Source organism: Anas platyrhynchos, chromosome 5, assembly GCF_047663525.1.
Source record: "Anas platyrhynchos isolate ZD024472 breed Pekin duck chromosome 5, IASCAAS_PekinDuck_T2T, whole genome shotgun sequence".
In the NCBI taxonomy this organism is placed as follows: Eukaryota; Metazoa; Chordata; class Aves; order Anseriformes; family Anatidae; genus Anas; species Anas platyrhynchos.
The window spans coordinates 18,722,341-18,729,482 of NC_092591.1; positions in this window are offsets into that span (position 1 = coordinate 18,722,341).

The window sequence follows — 7,142 nt, forward strand, 5'->3', positions numbered from 1 at the left end:
AGTAGGAGCTGGAGCTGGAGCGGCTACAGGAGCTGGAGCTGGAGCAGTTGCAGGAACTGGGACTGGAGTAGCGGCCGGAGCTGAAACTGGAGCGGCTGCAGGAGCTGGAGCTGGAGCGGCTGCAGGAGCTGGAGCTGGAGCGGCTGCAGGAGCTGGAGCTGGAGCGGCTGCAGGAGCTGGAGCTGGAGCGGCTGCAGGAGCTGGAGCTGGAGCGGCTGCAGGAGCTGGAACTGGAGCGGCTGCAGGAGCTGGAGCTGGAGCGGCTGCAGGAGCTGGAGCTGGGGCGGCTGCAGGAGCTGGAGCTGGGGCGGCTGCAGGAACCGGATCTGGAGCGGCTGCAGGAGCTGGGACTGGAGCGGCTGCAGGAGCTGGGACTGGAGCGGCTGCAGGAGCTGGAACTGGAGCGGCTGCAGGAGCTGGAGCTGGGGCGGCTGCAGGAGCTGGAGCTGGGGCGGCTGCAGGAACCGGATCTGGAGCGGCTGCAGGAACCGGATCTGGAGCGGCTGCCGAGTCCACCGTAGGGGTCACAGTGGCCGTTGGATCTGTCACAGGGCTTGGAGTGGCCGCAGGGTCTGTCACTAAGTTGATAGCAGTATCAATGGCAGCTCGATAGGCATGAGCCAGGCCCCAGCACGTTACAATGATTTGTGTTACTTTAGAACTGCCAGAATCATGACACCTTTTTTTCAAGCATTCTGCCAGTTTTTGAGGATTTTGCCATTGTTCAGGGGTGAATTTCCAACACACTGGGGGTGCCAACTGCTCTAGATGCCTGCCCATATCCGCCCATACTCCCTGCCACCCACAACTATCCTGCCCCCGGGCAGATCTCCAGAAGAGCTTCCCAAGTAGTTGTTTAACTTTAAGCAGAACCTGAAGTGCATTCATGAGGCAGAACAACAAGACTATGGTACTCTGAGTATTCCAGAAATATTCAATATCTTGGAGAGCTATTGTGACAAGCTCAGGGGATAAGAGGGTGGTGAAGGAGGAAGGCAGAGTGACCCAGGAGGATACAGGGGTGGTGAAGGAGAAAGGGAGAGTAAGCAAGTAAGGAAAAATATCCTCCCCTTTCCCCTCCACAGATTGACTCCTTAATGGAAAAAAACAATAGGTATAATTGCTAATAGTTTCCAAGATACAGTTTCCAAAGTACAGAGTCGACGATGTTACTGAATACAAATAACAAGTTAGAGTCATGACCACATATTTCATCGTCTCATAAGCCATTGCTACAACACACAGCACCATAATGATCTGAAACCAGGGCCCGGAGAGGATAAACAACACGACAGAGAGTAAATACGGAAAATAATGTACTATAATACTCAATTTGGAAAACAGGCGCAGCAAAGTTGAGATTAAAGCAATCAGCATTATGACAAGTGACTATTAAGCAGGTCTAATCCTTACACCAATTTTAGTTTAACACACTCTGGTCAGATCTGCCGTTATCTCAACCTTTCGGGCCCCACGTTGGGCGCCAAAAAGGCTGTAGTGGTTTAACCCGGCCGGCAGCTAAACACCACGCAGCCGTTCGCTCACCCTCCCCCCTCCCTCTCCAGGACGGGGGAGAGAAATGGAAAGTGAAGCCCGTGAGTTGAGATAAAGACAGTTTAATAAGACAGGAAAATAATAATAACAAAATAATAATAAAAATAATAACAATAATAATACAATGATGATAATAGGAAAGTAATAATAGTATGTACAAACAAGTGATGCACAATGCAATTGCTCACCACTCGCTGACCGATGCCCAGCCTAACCCCGAGCAGTCCGGCCCCTTCCCCCCCAGCTAGCCACCCCTATATATTGTTTAGCATGACGTCAGATGGTATGGAATACCCCTTTGGCTAGTTTGGGTCACCTGTCCTGGGTCTGTCCCCTCCCAGCTCTTACTGCACCCCCAGCCTGCCCGTTGGCAGGACAGAGCAAAAGGCTGAGATGTCCTTGGCTTAGTATAAGCACTGCTCTGCAACAATTAAAGCATCGGGGTGTTATCAGCACTCTTCTCATCCTAAGCCAAAACACAGCATTCCACCAGCTACTAGGAAGAAAATTAATTCTGTGCTAACTGAAACCAGGACATCTAGTCATGACAGATAAAGAATTTAGCAATCAGAATTCCTTTTCTTGATATTAATGTTATTTACATTTTCTTCTCTGAGATCCCTTCTTTATGCAGGACTTTTCTAAATCTAGCCCCATGACCTCTGATTACACTATTTATAGAATCATAGAATATCCTGAGCTGGAAGGGACCCATAAGGATCATCAAGTCCAACTCCTGGCACCGCACAGGTCTACCCAAAAGTTTAGACTACGTGACTAAGTGCACAGTCCAATCGCTTCTTAAATTCAGACAGGCTTGGTGCAGTGACTAGTTCCCTGGGGAGCCTGTTCCAGTGTGCGACCACCCTCCTCTCGGTGAAGAACCTCTTGCTGACGTCCAGCCTAAACCTTCCCTGCCTCAGCTTAACACCGTTCCCGTGGGTCCTATCACTGGTGATTACGGAGAATAGGTCAGCACCTGCATCTGCACTCCCCCACGTGAGGAAGTTGTACGCTGCAATGAGGTCCCCCTTCAGCCTCCCCTTCCCCAGGCTGAAGAGGCCCAGTGACCTCAGCCACTCCTCATATGGCTTTCCCTCTAGGCCCTTCACCACCTTCGTCACCCTCCTCTCGACACTCTCCAGCAGTTTAATGTCCTTCTTGTACTGTGGTGCCCAGAACTTCATGCAGTACTCAAAGTGAGGCCGCACCAGCGCAGAGTAGAGCAGGACAATCACTTCCCTCGATCGGCCAGCAATGCTGTGCTTGATGCACCCCAGGATATGGTTGGCCCTCCTGGCTGCCAGGGCACACTGCTGGCTCATGTTCAACTTGCTGTCAACCACCGCCCCCGGATCCCTCTCTGCGGGGCTGCTCTCCAGCATCTCGTCACCCAGTTGGTACGTATAGCCAGGGTTGCCCCGTCCCAGGTGCAGGACCCGGCACTTGCTCTTGTTAATCTTCATGTGGTTGGTGATCGCCCAAGCTCTCCAATCTGCCCAGATCTCTCTGCAAGGCCTTTCCACCCTCATCTGAGTCTACAAATCCTCCAAGTTTGGTGCCATCAGCAAATTTGCTCAAAATACCTTCTAGTCCTACATCTAAATCGTTTATAAAAACATTGAAGAGGACCGGCCCTAAAATGGAGCCTTGAGGGACCCCACTAGTGACCATGCGCCAGCCTGATGTGGCCCCATTTACCACAAGCCCTTGAGCCCTGCCTGTCAGCCAATTGCTCACCCACGGTATGATGTGTTTGTTAAGTTGTATGCTGGACATTTTGTCCACGGGAAACCGTGTCAAAAGCTTTGCTCAAGTCCAAAAAGATCACGTCAGCTGGTTTCCCTTGATCAACTAGATGGGTGATCTTATCATAAAAGGAATTCAGATTTGTTAGGCAGGACCTACCCCTCATGAACCCATGTTGGCTGGGACCAATGACTGCATTGTCCCCCAGGTGCGCTTCAAGAACTTCAAGGATCATCTTCTCCAGAATTTTACCAGGCGCTGATGTGAGACTGACAGGCCTGTAGTTTCCACGGTCTATTTTCTTGCCCTTCTTGAAAATTGGTACGACATTTGCCAGCTTCCAGTCCACTGGGACCTCTCCAGATTCACAAGATCATTGAAAAATAATTATTTATGAGAGGGGTCCCGCGATGGCGTCAGCCAGCTCCTTAAGCACCCTGGGATGAATCCCACCCGGTCCCACGGACTTGTATAGATCCAGGTGGAGCAGCAAATCCTGCACACGTTCAGGGTCGGTTGGGAGTTGATCATTCCCACCATCGTGGTCCTCCAGCTCAGGGCACCCGGGGTGTATTTGCTTCAGCTGTGTAGAAGCTATCATGCATAAATGCCAGGCTCCGGATCCTCACTCACTATTCAGGTCAAGGACTGGGCTGCAAGTTTTGGCTTTGATTTGGTTACGTGCCTACATTGCTGTTTCCTGGCAGGTCATGGGAAGAAGGTTGGCTGGCTTGCAGCAGCTTACGTGCACGTGGCTTTTAGGCTGCAGCCAAAGCGTTCCTCTAGATCTGGAAGTTTGAAGATGGTTGGAAAAGCCATCTGAGTGGTTAGAAAGCTGCCTGGCAGAGAAGGACCTGGGAGTACTGGTGGCTAGTCGACTGAATATGAGCCAGCAGTGTGCTCAGGTGGCCAAGAAGGCCAACGGCATCCTGGATCGTACAAGAAACGGCATGGCCAGCAGGACTGAGGAAGCCATTGTGCCCCTGTACTTGGCTCTGGTGAGGCCGCACCCCAAGTACTATGTTCAGTTCTGGGCCCCTTGCTACAAGAAGGATATTGAAGGGCTCCAGTGAGTCCAGGGAAGGGCAACAAAGCTGGTGAGGGATCTGGAGAACAAGTCTTATGAGGAGCGGCTGAGGGAGCTGGGATTGTTCGGTCTGGAGAAGAGGAGGCTCAGGGGCGACCTTATCGCACTCTACAGATACCTTAAAGGAGGCTGTAGCGAGGTGAGGGTTGGTCTGTTCTCACATGTGCCTGGTGATAGGACGAGGGGGAACGGGCTAAAGTTGCACCAGGGGAGGTGTAGGCTGGATGTTAGGAAGAACTTCTTCACCAAAAGGGTCGTTAGGCATTGGAACGGGCTGCCCAGGGGAGTGGTCGAGTCACCATCCCTGGAGGTCTTTAAAAGATGTTTAGGTGTGGAGCTTAGGGATACGGCTTAGTGGAGGACTTGTTAGTGTTACGTCAGAGGTTGGACTACGTGATCTTGGAGGTCTCTTCCAACTTAGGTGATTCTGTGTTGCGGTCTCCAAGCTGGGATACAACCACCTGTTAGTTCGGCATAACCGAATTTTGTGTTCCTTGCACTAGCTGTTCCTTCACCTCCTCTTCAGAGACAAGGACATGCATCTCTTTCACGTTCCTTCATTAGTAAACAAACCAGGATAGATTAAAGCCCCTTTCTTCACGTCAGTAAGATACCTGCCTTTGGTTTCAGTGAAAATTCAGGCCCTAGCACCTGAAGTTTCTTCTGGATGGTGTTTCTTCTGTATAGGGTAATTTCATTTCCCTGATGAAGACTTACAAGGACGTAGTAACAAAAGCAAAGGCATAAAACAGTCCAGGAGGCATAGGCTGCTTTTGAGCCTGCAGCAGACTATAGGTATGACATTATCATTTCAGACAAATACAGTCTACGTAACGTGAACGGTTTCAGCACGCCTGCACTCTGCCAAAAGCCAGAAAATGGGACCTTCATTTTATGACCAGATGGAAAAGAAAAACAACGACAACAAAAATTAAGAGAAGGAACTTTTCCTTCACCTAAATTTTATTATTTTGCAACTCCTTCAAGTGTCCACAAGGAATTATCAACACCCTCCTCTCCCTCCCCAACCCCCCCCCTTCCCCACCAAAAAAAAGAAAAAATTGAGGGACATTGTGGCATAGAGGTATAATTTCAGTTCACACCAGAAGACATTCTTCTCACTGAAGTACACCTAAGCCCCACAAAGCATCAAAACAAAACAAAACAAAAAAAGCCAAAAAGAGATGTATTTACGAGTTAGTTTTACGTGCCAGCATTATTTCCTTGTCTGGTCTCGCATTCAGGGCAAGATCTATCTGGGGGGGAACGTGTAATGCCATGCAAGGTTGTTTGGTGGTATGAGCGACAACATGACTTTAAAATTTTGAGCTGTTTGTATAGAAGCAAAGTACAGAAGAGTACACTATCCCCGAGGGCAACGCAGAAACTACCTGTTGCTTCTCAGGTTTAAAAGTTAAAAGGTGTAAGCAGCGGTTTGAGTACCATACTGATGTATACATGAACATTTTCCTCTCCAATGTCCAAGTTGGAGTGCAACATTTTTTATTGTGCTCTCATATCAGGATTCTGATTCTAACAATGGTTCCTAGTGCAAATTTCCAGAGAAGGGGGAAGCAAACCAGTCCTGACTGCTTTGAATGAGATGGAGAGAGCAAACAAACGTAGACGAAGAAGATAAACCTGTAGGAATGTTTTCAGATAATTGCCACTGTCCAAAAGCTTTAGAGTGGTTGAATCCTTCTAAGTTTATTAGTGAAAACTCCGGCAGCATCACTGAATTTGAGGAGTAGGATAGACTTGCACCATCGCAGAACCTCAGCCACAGTTTAAATGGGCACTGCCTCTAACTTCACAAGAATGAAAGAGAAGAGGTCATCTTTCTACCTTGTCAGCTACTGTCAGACCTAGAGAAAGAAAAAACAAGAGCTGTTAACATTAGGATGTAATGCTTTTTTTAGGACATCTCACCAAATGTGTAATATTGAGTAGTAACCGGACAACAAATGAAAGGGAAGAAGAAGGAGTAGAAGGTACTTGCATGGCCTTAATTTCCGTGGCAATTGACAACAACCACAATCCGCAATGATTTCTAAGTGCCTTACACCATTGACCCTTGAGGCACAAAAATGGGATTCCCACATTAGGTAAGGGGAGTACAATCCCTCTCAAAACACGAGAGTCTGGGGACCACGACTGAGTACTGAAAATCTTAAGGCTAGGATGTTCACGTACCAGAAAGGAAACTCACATTTTAGCACTAAACAACTACCTTTCGTGGCAGGCTGGGAACCTGTTCTTTTTAACCCAGGGTCCATTTCAGCATCTTCAAAGCTAAAGAAATGGTTGACTGCTCTGTTGAATTGTGCTCCAGGCAGAAAGACTCACGTTCCTATTAACCAAAAGAGCTTAATACCTTGCTTCTATCCTAAAGATGAGTTTTGGATTCAAACATACCCCATCCAAGATGAACAACTACCTTAACTTTGTGGGGTTTATATTCTGCATAAGAGATTTGTAACGTCAAGCTTCACAGCTTCTCCTCTGGATGCAGGAAGGAGGCTACAGATGTAGAAAAGGGCAAGACAACTTCCAAAACTAAATTGCATTGCCACAAAACTAATGTAATGTATCCCTGCAAGCACAGAAACTCCTTTGCAAACCACCACAGATTAGACATTAGGGCTAAAGAGTGCGGAAAAGATAGTTTAACAGCTGTATGCATACTGCCAACTTTATGAGCCAGTCAAACGGAGATGAGAGCTTGAGATGCCAACTGTGGCTTGGATATGCT